The sequence below is a fragment of the Ranitomeya variabilis genome, chromosome 2 (assembly GCF_051348905.1).
Source record: "Ranitomeya variabilis isolate aRanVar5 chromosome 2, aRanVar5.hap1, whole genome shotgun sequence".
In the NCBI taxonomy this organism is placed as follows: domain Eukaryota; kingdom Metazoa; phylum Chordata; class Amphibia; order Anura; family Dendrobatidae; genus Ranitomeya; species Ranitomeya variabilis.
The window spans coordinates 301,356,612-301,375,977 of NC_135233.1; the positions used below are offsets into that span (position 1 = coordinate 301,356,612).

At 42.7% G+C, this 19,366-nt stretch overlaps 1 protein-coding gene across 6 annotated transcripts in view; it reads left to right on the forward strand.

Moving 5' to 3' along the window:
- PAK3 (p21 (RAC1) activated kinase 3) overlaps nt 1-19,366 on the forward strand; it is a 208,012-nt gene that overhangs the window by 80,340 nt on the left and 108,306 nt on the right. For 2 of the 6 annotated variants that reach the window (XM_077285157.1, XM_077285160.1), the window contains exon 1: nt 12,114-12,296. The exons of the other annotated variants lie outside the window; for them this stretch is intronic. The gene's annotated coding sequence lies outside the window, so the exon portion shown is untranslated. Of the gene's footprint in view, nt 1-12,113; nt 12,297-19,366 lie in introns of those variants that run through there. 6 annotated transcript variants of the gene reach the window in all.

Genomic DNA, 19,366 nt, shown 5'->3' on the forward strand with positions numbered 1-19,366 from the left:
TCCCGGCTCTCTGCTTGCGGGCTGCTCCTGATTGACCGTTCTGCTCGGCAGCACTTCTGGCCTGAGCTGTTCGCTCTCTGATGCTACAAGTGGGGACATCTTTGCTTCTGCCGCTCAGGAGGAGTGCTGTGACACTGAAGCTGCTTCATGGCAAAGAGCTTGTAAGCGCTGCACTCTCTGCCTAGGAAACCACCCACCTCTGATAAACTGCAGAAGGGGACTGTAACCTAAGGAACGGCTAGTAAACTATACAAGTAAAATTCCCTCAGTTTTTGAGAACTGGGAGGACCATTAAGAAGGGGTACATTTGTAAAGTTGTTTGTTTTCACAAGAATTTTTGCGATTTATAGTTCTTGAGACTAACTTGGTAAGTGCGCCCTGACATCCATGAAGGCGAGTAATATTGGCATTTGCCAGATTGGGGGTCCCCGTGTGTGTATGGCTCCGATCTTGGCGGCGGAGTGCATTAAACCAGCAGCGGGGTAGATGGCAGTAGATGGGTTCATACGTTCCTTCTATCTGTACGTTATTAATGGGAATGAGCCAGTGGTTGGCGGCTTTCTCTTCCGACGCTGGACCTCCAGTTGTAAGCCTTCAGTGTAGCTCCATAGTGCGCCGGTCCAGCCCTTCACGCTTCCCTCTGTGGGAGGAATGCATTATGAATGGATTTGGGTTCTTTGAAAGCGGCGCCTTCCAAGATGTATTAATAATTACACATGTTTTGAGGCCGCGCTTCATCCCGCTTCACCAGACAGCCTCATTATTCTGTTATCAGGAGCTGACACCGCTCAGGTTGTCACGGTAACCGTTCACCATTCAAAGCCCTTCTGAAAGGTTTGTTCCTCAGGCGAATGGGTAGCCTTGAGCTCTCGGCAGATGCTGAACCGCTGGGCCAATCACCGCCGAGCTGGGAAGCCATGACATCATATTCCAGCCGGTCCCAGAGATTTAATTCTTAGTTTTCAGCTCCCTTCCTGCTTATTTTTATGTGACAGCAGAGCGGCAGCTGCTCCTGCGGGATTAACTCTTCCAATGCTGTCTGGGAATTTCCTATCCCCTGCAGGGCATGCCTTTGGAAACCCTTGTAGCGTAATGATATGTTTCATTATATTTATCGTAATTCTGCAGTAATTAATGAGCCGGCAATCTACAGTGTTCTGCGTCAGGTAACTGACTTTGAACTAAAGGGTCAGTCTCAAAATAGTAAGTTCATCTCCTACTGGTTAATTACTGATTGCTGAAGATCCGACTACTGGAGCCCCCAGCGATCCCGAGAGGTGGGCTCGGGAGCCACAAAAACGGAGCTCTGCGGTGCCGCAGCTGGAGCAGAAGTGTGCAGAGCATGCTCCATGACCTCTCCATTGAAGAAGGGCACAGGTTCCAGAGCACCGCTGTTGCAATCACTGGGGGTCCCAGCAGTCAGACCTTCAGTAATCAATAGGGAATAACCACTCTTTTGGGAATAACTCTTCGCTAAAAGTCAATGAATGGCATCTGCAGCTGTCGTATTTGACAGTCGACTTTTCCAGCACTTAATGTGTCTTGTGTATGCTACGTGTTTGAACCATTCTAAAAAAATAAAAATAACAAAAAAAAAAAAACCCAGACACCATCGGAACAAATGGAGCACAAAAATGACTTTGCTATTATAGCGAAGGGCTCTTTCGGGGGATCTATCCGAACACCGTCTTTCTGGGCTTTTGACTGAAGCCTAAACTGCAGTACAAAGTTGTGGCGAAAATTTGCTGCACCTTATTTAGTAAATTGTGAATTTATTTTAATGAAATAAGCGCTCAGAATCTGTAATGTGAAACTTCGACCTCTGACCTCTCTCTTCTTGTAGTGTCCATTTTTACTTATATTTTTTTTATTGGCCATAATAGATTCTGACTAATATATTTGGAGTATACAGATAAAAGCTTCCAATTGAGTAGTGAACAGGCAGCAACATGCATTTTGAATGCTGCTTCATGGGCCCTGTTCACATTGCGTCTTTTGCGGTGCATCATGGATTTTACCTGAATTCCCATAAAAAACGAGATTTAGAGGAGCCCACAACAAGCACATAAACCGCACTGACTCAAATGGGGTGCAATTGAACACCGCTTGTGTTTTTTTTTTTTTTTCTATAACAAAAGGACACTCTAAAAAATAATAAAAATTAGTTAATTTACACTCCGTTCACGTTATTGTACTCTATGACCCCACTGGAGGATCATGTGAATCCCATTTTCAGGGGTGGAACCTCTCCCCAGCCAGACTCACTGCAAAAATGAAGTGTGAACACAGCCTTACCCTCAATATATTTGTTGGTATCTGTGCTCACTAATGATCTCCTCTGTCAAATATTTCATTTTTTTTAGGATTAAAAAATAAAAAAATATGTTTTGAACCATACTGCTAACACATAGCGGATACACCTCACTCATCTGTCAGTATGCACATGTGCTGGTGGAAATGTTCCCGTTTGGAAGCTGTCAAAGACCGAGGCCAGAAAGTGAAAATAGTTCACCACTGTTTTTATTTGTAAGCAATCAAGTTACAGAACTATACTTCATAACTATCTAATAGAAGAACACTGGCCTACAGTACAAGTATACCCTGCAGACGTATGTCTGTCAGTGGCGTAACTAGAGTCTGATGGGCCCTGATGCTAGATTTAGACTGGATCCCCGGTGTATATATGTCCCCATCCTGGTATATGTCTCTTATACTGGTCCCCATCGTGGGGTGTGTGTATATGTATGTACGTACTGCACAGTCCATAGTAATCCATATAGTGTAATGCACACCATAGTCCTCCATATAGTGTAATGCATCCCATAGTCATCCATATAGTGTAATGCATCCCATAGTCCTCCATATAGTATAATGCATCCCATAGTCATCCATATAGTGTAATGCACACCATAGTCCTCCATATAGTATAATGCACAGTCCATAACCATCCATATGGTGTAATGCACACCATAGTCCTCCATATAGTATAATGCATCCCATAGTCATCCATATAGTGTAATGCACACCATAGTCCTCCATATAGTATAAGCACAGTCCATAACCATCCATATGGTGTAATGCACAGCCCATAGTCATCCATGTAGTAGTAGTAGTATGGCCACTGATTTAAGATAAATAAAGACTCACTTTCCCTTCACTCCCCCAATGCCCTCGTCCTCTTGTAAGGGTATGTGTCCACGTTCAGGATTGCATCAGGATTTGGTCAGGATTTTTCATCAGTATTTGTAAGTAGGGTTGAGCGACTTTTGCTTTTTTAGGATCGAGTTGGGTTTTGTGAAACCCGACCTTCTCGAAAGTCGGATCGCGTGAAATCGGCCGATTCTACTGTAAAGTCGGGTTCCGGACTCTCTCTCTCTCTTTCTCTTTCTCTTTCTCTTTCTCTTTCTCTTTCTCTTTCTCTTTCTCTTTCTCTTTCTCTTTCTCTTTCTCTTTCTCTTTCTCTTTCTCTTTCTCTTTCTCTTCCACTCCTGGTTTTGGATTACAAATACTGATGAAAAATCCTGACCAAATCCTGATGCAATCCTGAACGTGGACACATACCCTAAGACAGCAGCTGACTTCAGCATGCGATGGGAGTGAATGACGTCACTGCTATGGTCACATGTACGCTGACGTCAGCTGCTGGCCACTGATTGGCTGGCAGCGTGTATTGCGGTGCATCGATCAATGGGACTGTGCGGGGCAATACACTTCATCTGTATGTTTGTCCGAGGATATACATCCAGTTGCCAATTTTTAAAAACCTAGTCTTAATTCTTTGCAGGGCATCAAACCTTATTTTAAAGACCTTTCATTGCCATTTTAAACCACACAAAAAAAATTTAATAAACCACCCCCACAGCTTTTAATCACATCTGTTTTATAGCAGCATGCCTCACACTGACTGTCACGCCAACTCTCCGATCCATGTCTTTGCAGCTGTATAACAAATGAAAATAAAATGAGAAACGTCTCGAAACTGTGAGTAACATAATGTAGATAGCCCAAATTTAATCTATTTTTAACACTTATTTATACTCCACTTTTTAATTTTTAAAAGTGACGCTCCAATTTCTTGTTTTCTCTTGCTTAAAATAACTCTGCATTTAGTGCTTCCATTGTCTGCTCTCAGAGAGGAAAGATTGTATTCATAGAATGATCCCTGCTCTTCCATCTGGTAAGAGTATATTTTTAATGAAGTTCAGATTGCTGATCTTGGCTGTGACTTATAGGGGTAGAATACATATGTGGGACATGAAAATTTATTTATGTTAATCTGTATGTTAGCAATTTATATCCGTGCATGTGCTGCAATTCTATCACACCTGAGAAGTCCACACATCCATCAGCTGTAATTATATAGCACCCCTGACACACACTATCTTTGCTATTTGTTAGTAATCTGTGCAGAATGCTTCAATCTGTCTCCCCTGCCTTCTGCTTCCAATAGGTTTCTCCTGCTCTTAAAAGTGGGAAGAAGGCTGAAGCTGTATCTTAATGGTGTGTGCAGCATATCCAGTGTCTCATGTGAGATGGAGCTTCCGCCTGCCTCCCCTGTCTTCTGCTTGTCATTGACTGACTGCAGTGCTAGTAAGAGCAGAAGAAAGTATAACAAGCAGGAGATGGGAGATGGGCTTAAACGGCATCTCACATGATACACTGGATATTCTGCATATATTAAGATGCAGCTTGACCCTTTCTCCTGCTTGCAAGAGCAGGAGAAATCTATTGGAAGCAGAAGGCAGGGGAAGTATAAACAGTTTCCTGTACCTCTTGGGCCCCTGAGCAGGTGCTCAGGTTGCACCAATGATATGTCCGCCCCTGTGTGAGATATACGTCATATTCTGCATGGTGGCTCAGTAGTTAGCACTGTTGTCTTGCAGCACTGAGGTCCTGGGTTCAAATCCCACAAAGGACAACATCTGCAATGAGTTTGTATGTTCTCCTCATGTTTGTGTGGGTTTCCTCTGGGTTCTCCGGTTTCCTCTCACACTCCAAATACATACTGATAGGGAGTTTAGATTGTAAGTTCCAAAGGGGACAGTGATGATAATGTCTGTAAAGTGCTGTGGAATTAATGGTTCTATATAATTGGGTAAAATACCGTAAATAAATATTCTGTCCACACTGTGAGATGTATCTTTAGCCTGTCACTGCTTCCTCCTGTCTGTAATAGCAGGAGACACCTATCAGAAGCAGGAGACACCTATCAGAAGCAGGAGGCAGAAAAGATACATTGAAGGTGCATTACATAGGATACAGGTAGACTTAACAATGTGAATTGGTGGACAGCAGTCCTATGTCACTGAACTACCAGTTGGCATTAGAGGAATCATTTGAACTTGGCAGCCAACCCAGAAATATCACAACTGAAACAGGTATTCTTAGATTCTCTCCATTATTCTTTATTCATATGTGTTAGGCAAAAAAAGGATTTGCTTCAGTGTTGCTTTAGATTCATTTTTCCATTTTCCATTCTCCTGGAAATTGCCTTATTTAGCAGCCAGCCTGAGAATTTATTTCCAGTCCAAGAATAGTAATGAAGTCCTAGAGGTCTGAAGGTTTGGCTTCCACTGTTGACATCCCATGTCTAACCTGTAATCTGCCAAGAATTTTTACAGTGAATTAATCTGAAGGTTTATGTGCAGCAGGGAATGTTTTGTTACCACCGTGAGCACCTGTGCAAAATTAATATCTTCCGCCAGGCGATCAGGCCTCCTCCTCGGGAAGTCTGCTTTATATGCTAAAAATGGCTTACTCAGACAGAACGTATGGAAGTGGTGCTTGGGGAGATTGTACAAATGATTGCACATTCAAAATGGTACTGATACCATATCTACCACTCTGATGGAAACTTTTATGTATCCAAGGGCTTATGGGAAATGAGAGGAAGAACCTGATTGGTACATATAATGAATGACCTCTTAATTTTCCCTTGTTTTGTATTTTATTTTATCATCCTCCTTTTATGTATCATGTGGAATAACAGAGGTCTATTACATATGGCAACTCTGTGATTTTGACTCTTGGACCTAACATTTACTAGAGGACATACTGTGAACTCCTTCTTCTGGAGAGATAGTATTAACAGAACAATACAATACACTATATAGTATAGTGTAGCACATAGAATATACAGACAGATTCTAATTTGCAGATCTGTTGACCGTAGTCAGCTCTCCCGAGTAAAGACCAGCAGCCGGCAGGAGTGAACATTGCAGTCTATTACATAGAAACGAATAGTATTTGTAGTGGGACATACATATTTGATATAGACTGTCCATCATTCACTACATTGAAGGCCTCCATACACATTGGACTAGAGTCCTTCGATATCGGCGAGATCAGCTGACAGTGAAATGTGCAATGGGGTCTCCCGTCTCTCCCCTGACAGATGTTGAGGGTGAGAGGGATCCGGCTTGCTGAACTTTTCAGCAGTCAATAGTTTTGCTCTCCGAGGAGATGATAAGCTTCTACAGGTAGAAGTCTTTCAGCAGATCTTGCTAAGTATTCCTGTGTGAAGAAGGTTCGGCAGCTATCTCTTGTGTATGGGTACTTGGCAAAACCCTCATGTAAATTTTATATTTTGTAAATCGATAGTTCTCTTGAAAATAACATACCGGTACTTTCTAATATATCTTGTCAGAGAAATCTGCTTATTTCTCCTCCTGGACTGATCTTTTATTCTCAAAGTAAAATCTGTCTTCAGTGAATACAGACTTTGCCATTACTGAGATCGGAGATGGCAATTGGTGCCCATAAAGTTCTATGGAAACTGTTGTTTCAGGAGAACTTGCAGCAGAATATCTGTCTCCAGCTCCTCCTTCGTCTCCACAGAATTTTAAACTCGCCAACTATCATCTTCTATGTCCGTGATGGAAAAATCTGTCTTCACTGAATAGAAATGTTACCCATGAATTGAGGGTGAGCGATACTGTACATGCGGGAGAAAGAAGCTGATTTCTTATTTAGATATATTACAAACTTGTTCATTTTCATGTGTATTATCGATTTATGATATGGCAATTAAAGTGGTGTTTAAGCTTTAACTTTTCTGCAGCGCTTGTTCACATGGGCACACTACATCCATATGCAGATCCAGAACAGAAATCCACCCTTTCTATTGGAAACCAGGAGTCCTCCTTGGCTAAAGATCTACAAATATACTAGTGGTTGGTATTGGTGGAAACATTAGTGCATATATAGTGCCCCTGGTGGTCACCTGATTAAATTGCCATGCAGTGAGCATTGGATCAGCTAGCTTACCCACAGCAACAGGAACCATCCTCATAATGTTGGAGTCTTGAAAATTGACATGAAAAGAGAAACTTAAGTTCCTGTTGCGTGCTATTCTCTTCAATCTGGATGTCTTGTCTTCAGATTATACTGTCCATTAGCATGTAGGATATTTTGAGGCTCCTAGATGAAGTCCTCAGGACAATTCCCCATTTTTCCCCCACATGATCAGTTCATCTTGAAGTCCTCAATCATTTGTGACGTCGCTGAATTTCTCAGCCACCTTGCTATTGATCAGTAAATGACCGCATGGCAGCATGCACCTATTGTATACCAGTGAATGTTAATTGGATATCCCCAGAAGCCTTTACAAGTCCCAGTGGCAGCGATGGCCCATATACAGTTTTCTACTAATGCTCGAAAAATTGTGCAGAATGAAATCAAGGCTCTTATTATATCCATGAGGCTGTTGGCTGTTATTGAGTGTCTCTTCCCAGAAGCATCTGGCAAGGCCTATGGTCCGGAGGATTTGCCCATCTTCCAATAATGTACTTTTGAATTGTCTTTTCACATATATTTAGTTCTATATAAATAGGTAATGGCTGGAGCTGAGAGCCGCGCTGTGCACTGGCATCATGAGCCAATATTAATGCACAACTCAACTAGAGTACAATGCACTAAACTGAGCTGGAAAGCTTAGAAAAGTGATGTATGTCAGTGTTTCTCCAGGGTTGGGACATTGCCCTACACTTAGATCAGCTTGGATAGGCTTTGGGGTTAATGTCTTTCTTACACACATAGAACATACATAGAGTAGAGCGGCATACAGAAATGTTTCCCAACCAAGTGCTGTTGCTTTTACATTATTAATGGCAATGGTTCGCTCCTGGGAACAAAGGGAAAAAATATCTTGCTAGTAGTCCGTGTCTAGCCTGGCTAATATTCCTATTCCTGTTGTAAAATTCAGATGTTGCCTTTTTTTTTTTTTACACTGTTCCTCTCAATAAAGAGCTCATCAGTTCTCCCCAAGTTGACGGTTCAAGTTGCTCAGGGCCACTGAGCTCAGTTATTGGCTACAGTGCTGCCGATGTAACCTCGGTGCTGTAGAAAATGGCAGACGGCAGGAGCAGCGGCGGGAGGAATCTGTGCTGGACCCAAAACCAGAAAACCCCTTTTTTTAAGAAGACTGTCGCTCCAAAACTGTATCAATGGCAAACTGATTAGTCATAATATGTTTAAAGGAAATCGGTCTGTAGGATCAATCCTCCAAAGCCGTCTATATTTGCATGTAGGGCAAAGGAAGCTGACTAAAATATCTTGATATCTGCAATTCAATGTCTTATTCCAGAGAAATCCACATTTTTTGTTATATGTAAATGAGCTGTTCCACCCTATGTGCCAGACAGAGATCTCACTGAGAATTTGCCTCCAGAGATTATTAGAATTGAAAGGGGTTGTTACCAGTGTGAGACATGTAATTACCACAGAACAGTTGAACTGAACTGTATCTCCTTGCAAACACATTTGCTGCAGCTCTCACAGCTCTGCTGTACTGCAGCCCGGTCTGCCTGTGAGATGGAAGCTTAGAGGAACCTGCAGAGGTGTCAGGTACAATCACCCACAGCTCTGCTGTGAGATCAGGAAAGCAGAGAGCGGCCATTACACATCACAGTGGTCATACTCCATTTCATTTAAAATCTCTGGAGGCAGATTCTCAGGGAGATCGGTGTACGGCCTATAGTCCTGAACAGCTCATTTACATATTAAGAAAAATGTGGATTTCTCTGGAATAAGACCTGAGAGCACAGATATCAAATTATCATTTTATCCATCTTCCTATGACCTGCATGCCTACGTAGACTGCTTAGGAGGTTTGATCCTACTGACACATGCCCTTTAACGTGGGTCAGACAAAACTGTCAGAGATCCTGGAATACTATTAAGAATTGCAAAATACTTTACTCACCACTATACAAAGGATCATTTAACTAGAAATTGGTGAACCATTTTTCAGGGGTTTTTCCAGTGGTTATGAAGTTGAGAATCCCTGACCTAATATATCCTTGTCTCCTAACAATGATTTTGCAATGTGTGTTGAAATTTTCTAGAAGTCAATCTGCTCGAGAACAGACTCTGCAGTGAGCTATACATATTTACGTGTGTGTACTCTCTCTTTAGCCCCAACACAAATCCACGCTGGCCGATTTCCCCAAACTGATAGAATAAGGTGAACACCTGGTGATTTGCAGAGCCAGCCAGGTGCAGATAATCGGAGCCTGCAGAGCTAGGGTTTGACTCTAGCTCAAGTGACTTAGCTACAATGTATAGCTCACTGCAGAGTGTCTTTTCCAGCACTCATACCCTTAGAATGTGCTATTTGTGTTACTCCATGTTCCATAATGTTAAGTGTTATGTTCCGGAGGATGATATCTATTTACAAGATCATGTGATTGCAGTTTCTATCCTTTGCATGAATGGAAGGATCTCCTGCTGTTTGCATATGTGGTTTTATTTTGTAGAGTGAGTAAAGATTTTCATGGCAAATGGCTGTTTATAATACCCTGATCTATTTCTGCATCTCCAGTATAAGATTACAAATGTTTGGTTAAATCTGTGATTTCATGTGATTTTCAGACCATGCTGTCTTGTGTGTATTTGAGGAATAACACAATCTTTGACCATTATGATTTTGTTTTTTGCGTGTTACTATATTTCTAACCGGTGTGCCTGTGAATCCAGCACCAAAGTGTCTGCCAGGTGCTTAGTTCTTCTTTCTCCCCTTCCCCTGCCTCATTCAGGGCTGTGGATTTGGTAAAAAATGGACCGTCTGTCTCCTAAAATATATAATGGTAAATTGGGTACATAGTTCAGTGCAGGATGAGCTGTAATTGTTTTGATAAAATTTGAGATGTTCTATAAATATCTGTTCTGGTCCTGATCTAAGGGTCTCTGCTTTTAGTTGAGCTTGATCTGTGCTGCACTTTATGTACATGCTCAGTAGTAACCAGTGCTGTGGAGTCATAGGTGAGATGAATCTGTGCTGTACTTTATGTACATGCTCAGTAGTGACCAGAGCTGTGGAGTCATAGTTGAGATGAATCTGTGCTGTACTTTATGTACATGCTCAGTAGTGACCAGAGCTGTGGAGTCATAGTTGAGATGAATCTGTGCTGTACTTTATGTACATGATCAGTAGTGACCAGTGCTGTGGAGTCATAGTTGAGATGAATCTGTGCTGTACTTTATGTACATAATCAGTAGTGACCAGTGCTGTGGAGTCATAGGTGAGATGAATCTGTGCTGCACTATATGTACATGCTCAGTAGTGACTAGTGCTGTGAAGTCATAAGTGAGATTGATCTGTGCTGCACTTTATGTACATGCTCAGTAGTGACCAGTGCTGTGGAGTCATAGTTGAGATGAATCTGTGTCTTGCACGATCCTGAGACTTTACTGGGCACTGTGAGCACAGTTGCTTGTGATTTGTCACTCTAGGGGTGCAGTGACATGGGGCACGTCACCTGCTGAGCAGGTACAGTGAGCATACACTGAGGATGCATTAACTAATTGAGTCACTGTGGGCAAAACCATGTAAATTGGCTAGGATTGCACAGTTTGGGTACTGTACCATCCTTGTAACCGCTGTTTGGGTAATGTGGGAACATTGTCACTGCTAGGGGAGAACTGTAACTATGCTGAGGACATTAAAATGACTATGGGTGTACTGGCTGTAGCTACTATGGGGGTATGAATGGGGCTACCATATTGGTACTGCTTTGATTCTGGGACAATGCCTATATACAAGTTTCGGTATTGTACCATATGCTGGGCCCACTAGCTGTGTGTGCTAGGAACTGATATTACATTTCACAAATTATATTTTTTGAATAAATGAAATATGGTACTAAAAATGTAGACTGTTCAGTTAATATTTGTCTTCTGGTATAGAGTGGTCCATAAATCCCCATCATGGCCACTTCAGAGAACGGAACCTTGCTACTTCTTGGGGTGCAGCTCTGCAGCCACCGTCTTTCAGCCCCTCTTCGTCGTTTTCAAAAGTAAGTCCCCCATGTGTTAGCGGATGGAGTGAAGCTAATATTTTGTTAGGAGCACATGCCTGTGCTGTTAGGTTCGTTCTTGGTGATGACGATATTCTGCAATACACGTGTTCCTTGATGCCTCCTTTATGGTTGGGCTGCACTCCTTCGGTGCCCCCATTTTACGGCACGTGATTGATCGCGTCCTCTACTTCTGGTAGCAAATGGGTTTCTCCTTACTGCTGCTCTACCCTCTGTAAAACACATGAATATTGATGTGCCGTACATTGTCGTTGTAGGATGGCATAGTGACCCCTGTGTGATGAGCTTACGTAACGGCCAAAATCGTATGACTATTGGTCAAAATTGAATTACCGGTAGATTTTTTTTTTTTGGTCCTTTACTGTGTAGGATGTAAAGGATCTTAGATGTGTAAAGTGCTGCGGAATATTTTGGCGCTATGTCTATGAAGATTATTATAGATCATCGATGGGCATGCATTTTTAAAAAATATATTCTTAACAATTGATGAAAATAAATGAGAATTCTAATCTGCCTGTCTCCATGTTCAGTGTGGGCACCGAGCTGCGGGCAGCGCCATGCTGGCTAGGTGACTGTGCACTCAGATGGCAGGTAGGTGTCTGCAGCCTCTGACCACACACAATGCATATGGGTTTAGGGAAAGCATCACATTTTTTTGAGCTCCCTCCCTCTCCTGCTCAGAAAGGTTTCAATGCACTTCCTGCTTCGAAACAAAAGATTTGCCTATCCCAGCCCTCCTAGTGCTATTAGTAGTATTATTATCAGCCGCCTGGTAGCCAATCCGGGCCACAGAAAGCTGGTGACATCATGGGCTAGGGAACAGCAAGGAGGCAGCTGAAGCATCCGAGCCACTAATGTGAGCACTGGAGGTCAGGAGCTGGGGAAAGGATGGCAGCATTTCTGCAGAGGGACTAATCTGGGCTTCCCTTTCATCAGGAGCATAGGGACACTAAGGATCCAGCATGCCCGGGTGTGTGCCAGGTAATGCCATCTTCTCTATTCCCAGCCTGTCCATGCTGCCTGGTGCTCCGCTGTGCTACAATGGCCTGCTCTGCGCTCTCCCGGTTGGCGCAGCCTGCAGAATTGTGTGTGCCGGCTCAGCTTGCATTGTAATATGGCCTGATGTGTGGGTTTTCCATCAGATGTCTGATCTGTATATTCTATCGGTGTGTCTTCTTACCGTCCGCTTCCCCATGATGATTGCCGTCCGTATAGCTAGAAGGCTGGTGTGGTGGTATATCTCCGTATGTCTTTGTATATCTTGGACGTGGGATCCGTGTATACCATGGTTTACAGTAGCCGCAGAGCTGGTCGTGACTGTGAATATATATTGTTGGTATGATGGCGCCACACATGTGTCACCTCTGTGATGATTGACTATGGAAAGAATCCATAAAGGAACCCCAATGTATTCAAGTCGTCTCGGAGCTATATTCATATTCATACGGTGATTCATTGATAATTGCTGTATGATTCTGAGAAATATTAGGATGGGAAAATAAAGAAATGGAAAAAAAAAGGAGGGGGTCCTCTGTGTCCAAAAGAGCTTGCAATCGCTGCCATCTGCTGTGCTGGTGAGGGCAATAAATCCACTTTGCATCCATTATCTGCTACCCCTTTTGTGCTCCCTGTGGAGACACCTGCTCTTGTGAGGCTCAGTAATAGGCCCCATATGCATATGAGCCTTTGTCCGAGCCCTTCTGCCCTGCTCCATTGGCTGGGCTGTCATTATACCCACGCGGCCTCCTCTGTCATCAACCTGCCGCCGACCACTCAAAGGATTTGAGCAGTGACAATTGTTGTCCTTGGGACAATCCTGCTAATCTGCGGGACGTCTTCATGCATACCAATCCTGCAGATGCTCAGTGTCTGGCAGGTTTTTGGACTTGTTTAGCAAAAAACTGATACATTTTGTTTATTTTGCTTTTCACCTTGCAGTTGTATTTCCAAAGAAGAGCCCCGAGCCATATAATACAGGAACAAGTCTGAGATTACAAGTCCGATTTTTCACTTTTTCATTATCCGTCACATATGTTGTGAATGTAGAGGGAATTGTTTAGCAAAAATACAATGACCCAATCTTGCGATGGCAGATTCTATTAGAAAAGCAACCCTATTTTGTCTCTTACTTTTCATGACCTCTTTGGGGGACGTAGTAGCCATTGGCTGTGGGGCCAGCTCCAAACCAGCACGGCATTCCCTCTTCAGATGAGGGAGACCCATGTGTTACATGGAGAACCAGAGTCGGTCAGAGCAAGAGCATCTACGTTCTATCAGCTTACTGATCCGGCTCTGAGAAGGGTCCTCTGCGGGCGCGGACGTATCACAGGGGCTCGAGAGGTAAAAGGGCCCATTTACACAACCAAAGAAGTTGAAACTTTGCATTATGATGAGCTATTGGACTGTAAAAAGCCCATATACCGTAATCTTGCACAGGGGTCTCTTCTGTCTGTGTCTGCCAGTGGTCCTCTGTCTATATTTTACATCATTTTTGTACATAAGGACAGCGGTGGCCCTTATGAGACAACTTTCATAAAGGGGCATTTCTATCTCAGATCTTTATATCATATTCTGTGGATAAGGCTCAAAATATCAGAATGTCCCTTTTGAGGCTTGATTCACTTTTTTGTTAAAGGGCTTTTTCCAACTCCGAGATCCTATCTGTAGTAGGTGTAGTAATAATATTAGCAAATGCCTCCAGTTAGAAATGTAGTATAGTTCCTCTGATTCTCTGTCTTACTCTATGTTCAGGGCATTGCAGTAGCTTTGGTATCCATGGTTATGACCACTAATAACTCACTGTCATTATATGGATGGTCGTAACCATGGATACGCAAGCTACTGCAATGTCCTGCACATGGGGTAAGCGACATAGTGGATCAGAAGAACTATACTACAATCTCAAATATATTTCTAGTGATCTTGGAGATTTAAGTACAATACACATATCACAGCTGTCAGTGATGTAATATAGAAACATAACATTACATGCTGGATGTGACATGCAGTTATTTAATTTCACGGATACTAATCACTAATAGATTTACTTATTTTTGTGTCCCCTAAGTTGATGGACAATCAGCGCCCCCACTATACTATAACAGGGAACAATATGCTACATTTAACTCCCCAGCTAATGACGATAAGCTACTCTTCATGTTTATAAATTTTAGAAAACTGACATTAAAGTGATATGATATGGAAACCTTCTAATAGTAATTACTATTAAATTGATGCCAGTGGGTCTAATACTTCAGTACATTGGGGGAGGGGAGGGTATGAAGATCTTACAATTCCTTTTTAAATGCAAATCTTAAATTAAAGGATACCCAACAGTGACCCCACGGGATCTTCAAGGATTTGTCCATCCCAAGTTATAATTAAAAAAAAAAAAAATGCACCGCTTCCCCTGTACTTGAAGCTTTTGCTTACCATGTTAATGTTGTATCAGTGGGATCTTATCGGTGGTCATTCTCATGGGACGTGTAGAAACCTGCGAGCTGTTGGTTAGTAATTACAGTCGCATTATGCAGATAAGAAACACAAGTGAAGCGATGACCATGTTGTCGTGATTTATGGGGATCACATTGATCTGGTTGCCTGCTGAGGGCAGTAACATCGCATCCTGTACAATGGGAAACCCTTAGTGATGGATCTTATGCCATGGTGGTCTTCCTATATTTATTTGGCTAAGGTCTCTTTCACACATCAGTTTTTGCTATCAGTCGCAATCTGTCGAATTTTGAAAAAAAACAAATCCGGCGACTGATGCAGCCAGATCCGTTTTTTTCTCATAGACTTGTATTAGCGACGGATTGCGACGGATGGCCTCACGTTTCATCCGTTGTTCGCCGGATCCGTTGAAAATTGTCTGGCGGCCAAAGACGACCGACAAAGTAACGTTTTTTTGTGTATGTGGAAAAATCGGACAGTGACGGATCCTTCGCCATCCATCGTTTGCACGGATGGAAGTCTATGGGCGCCGGATCCATCAAATGATGGAATCTGGCTACGGATTCTGTTTTTTTTAACCGAGCATGCTCCGATCCAATTAGCCAGATCCACTAGTCGGATCCGTCGGAAAAACGAATCCGTCGCATCAGTTTTTCACAATCTGCGACGGATCTGTCAATCCGTCGAGCCCACGGTTTGTAACTGACAGCAGAAAACTGATGTGTGAAAGGGGCTTTACTCACAAATTGACCACCTGTTCTTCGAATAAGCAATACATAAATAGGTAATGCCAAAATAGCTATTATACTATCGGATTCTCGTGCCGTAATAAATTGCTTTCTCCTGTGAGTTGTGATTTCTTAGTGGTCTCGAGGACCACTGACTTGTATATAATATTGCAGTGCCACCCCTTCAGACATTCAGCTGCTGGTAGAGAATCGGGGGTCTGCTCACAGCAGAACCTCCTCTTTTACTTTCTTCTTTTGCATGCTGTGATGGCTTTCATAGAATGCTCAAGTCGGAAGGGACCTCCTGGGTCATCATGTCCAACCCCCTGCAGGATTCACTAAACCATCTCAGACAGTCTGAGTCTCTTCTGTTAGAAGACTTTCATTGAAGGAGAACTCGCCACCTCTCTTGACAACCTGTTCCACTCAATGATCACTGTCAAAAAGATTTTTGTCATATGTAATCTGTATCTTAAGTCTTTCAGTTTCATTGTTTCCATGTGCAAATGAGAATAAGGATGAACCCTCTACACTGTGACATCCCTTCAGATATTTGTAGAACGCTATTAAGTTTCCTCTTAGCCTTCTTTTTTGCAAGATACACATTCCCAGAACATTTAACCATTCCTCGTAGGACATAGTTTGCAGTCCACTGACCATCCTGGTAGATCTTCTCTGAACTTGCACCGATTATTTGGTCTTTTTTTAAAATGTGGTGTCCAGAACTGGACACAGTATTCCAGATGAGGCCTGACCAAGGTGGAGTAGAGGGGGCTAATTACTTCACGTGATCTAGACTCTTTGCTTCTCTTAATACATCCCAGAACTGTTTGCCTTTTTTGCTGCTGCATCACACTGTTGACTCATGTGCAGTCTGTGATCTATTAGTATACCCAAGTCTTTTTCACACGTGCTGTTACTTAGTTCTATTCCTCCTTCCTATAGATGTAATTTGCGCTTTTCTTGCCCAGATGTAGAGGCTTGCATTCCTCCCTGTTAAATACCATTCTATTAGTCGCTGCCTGTTGTTAAAGCAAGGATCTAGAGAAGGATCTAGATAAGCTTGACCTGGAGTCAGATGGAAGCCCACTGATGACATCACAGTGCATAGTGCCAAATGACATACTCCGCTCTCCTGTGCCCACCGTAACAGATCCTGAAATCCATTTTTAAAGTGGTTTTCCAGGATCCAAAATAACCATAGGGTTGCAGTTGTATAGAATAATAAATCTCAGATGTTACTCATTTCCCACTCCCCACCCCCCATCTCCAGCACTACCTCTCTGTCTTATTCTGATCTTTGTTGACAGCCAATCACTGTGCACAGCCTCTCTGCTGATAGTACAGAACACTGATTGTACATGGGTTGATAAGCCCCAGTGATTAGCTGCAGCCATCATGTGCACTGTATTCATGCCTTGAACAAAGACTGGGTCAGCAGCAGAGAGGCAGCGCTGCGCTGGACCGTGGAGGGGGAGGGGGGAGTATACTTGTGTTTTTCTACAGCCGTAACCATATTATATTTTTTGTCTCTCAGACCTTTAATGAATATTTAGGATCTCTTTGCAAAAGAAATATCGGAAAACTGATCATTCATTGGCATGCATCTGGATTCTATTAGTTATAGCTTTTCTAAATGGAAGTTATGACTCCTGCATGAGTAGGGCGAAGTAGGTGCAGAAGAATAAAACAAAAAATGAATAGATAAAAGCCTTCCCTCTTTTTATTAGTCAGTGCAATGACATCAAAGCATTGTCTTTCCCACTGAAAATAACTACGGTATTTAGTAGCATTGATAATATTATTGTTGGGATCCCACAAATATATATAATATAGTCATGTAGTATATCTAATGCGGAAATGTAATCGACCCTTGTAATTTAGATGCAATGTTTTATCTGACAGTTTCATTTTTTTTGCTTCTTCTAAGGAAGGGCAGCTAAACATTGTTTTCCTGTTTAAAGTGGTGTTTCTGAGCTGGAATATGCCCGCAGTTAGACTAGATAGGAGCTGCAGTGTCTAGATGCCAGGCTGTATCTATCAGAGGCAGCCAGCCACGGTGTCGGCTTAGCACAGCTGCTGCGAGCTCCTGCACAGCGCAGAGAATCTGAAGCCAGCTCTTGTTTTGTGTCCAGTGAAAATCCCCTGACTAACATTATCTGCCTGCATCCATGCAGAGGTCTCCTTCTAAAACGAGGGGGTAGCAATGTCTGTGTGCTCACAAAATTGGCGATCAATGTAAGATCCGGAATATTTCTGCCAAGAGTCACTGATCAAATAATACTCAAAGTAAATGTTGTTTTTTCAGCTGCAAGGTTTCATTGTAGCATGACTCCAGTTAAAGCCTAAAAATTCAGTTAACCCCATTGTCAACCTTACCTTTTTGATACATGTATAGGAGTGTCTGGCTGATGAGAAAGTGAGTCTTGTAGTGGGGTCTTCATAAGGAAGAGTTACTTTTGCTGTCCTTGTGCCTACCTGTTGTCATGGGGATACCACAACAGAGAGGGGGCTAGAAGACCACAATGTCCGATTTCACTTACTCCTGCACTGGTAGAAGTACTTCACCATTGCATTAAACCGTGTAGGTTTTTTCCTTGCTGACAGTGCAAGGGTTAAGATGTTCAGTTGAAGCTCCTGGAGCTTTCCTATCTGGATTGTCTTAGCTGTTCAGTGTTGGCCACTCCCCTCTGCTGTAGTTACTCTCCTCTGGCACTTGGGGATTGCCAGTGTAAGTTCTTGCTGCCTGGTTCTGGAGTTGGAGGTGTAGTTTGTGGATGGAGTTGGCATTTGGAGACTGTTCCAGAGATCGTTGCTTGGAGTTTGTGTGCTCATCTTATCCTATTTAGTTTCTCCTTCCATTAAAGTGAACCTGTCAGCAGGATTTTGCTAAGTAAACTACAGGCATTGTCAGGCTGGCAGTGTTTATACTGGTTAAAATGATATCTGGGGTGAAAAAATCAGTCTTGTGGTTCTTGTGTAATCAGTGTTAAAAGTTTTCAGTTAATGAGATGCCCATTCCTCTGGGGTGGGACTGTAGGCAGAGTGTTATCTTCCTGCTCTAGGCAAGAGGAAAAAAAGGAAATTACATACAAGAACGAGGGAGTACAATATTTATTAATTGTTTGTAAAAATACCATATACACAATAATAAAAAACAAATATAAATTCTTGTATATAGTTAAATTTTGGAGTATACCTGGTACTCAATTGTGCTGGTTTTATCTCATTTTTATTCTGGGTTTTTTATCCTTAAGAGGAAAAAAAGGATAGACCTGCCCGCAGGCCACCACGGAGGACAAACACTCTGTTTCGGTGATGAGGAACAGGTTTTGTGCTTCAGGGCACCCACCGAGCATGCGCAGTAGCAGCTATCGGTGTATATAGAGGTGGTCTGATAGCTGCTATTGCGCAGGCACTGGCGGCGCCATCTTCGAGGAGAAGATGAGAAGATTTTTTTTTTCTCTGCACAGTAGCAGCTATTGGATCACCTCTATATACACCGTTAGTAGCTACTGCGCAGGTGTGGTGGGCGCCATTTATTTCAAATGGATTTTTTTTTTTAAAATATATGATTATCATGGTTGAGGCTATTCTGATACACCCTAGATGGAGGCCCGATGCTATCGCATCAGGAGGGCGGTAATGTCACGATAGGGGCAGGCATGCGGCACTGTTGTTGCCTAATGGCATCCTGTGATAATCTAATGACTTTTGCATCAGGGGACTCATGTGCTTGATGCCTATGCTTATATGTATTGTTGTTGTCCCAGCGATGCCGTTGCTCTTCAAGAGTCTCATTTGCCCTTTGTTGTCTTCGATGTCGTGCCTTTGCTGCTTTCCTTTCATTGTCATTGGCGTACTTTTTAG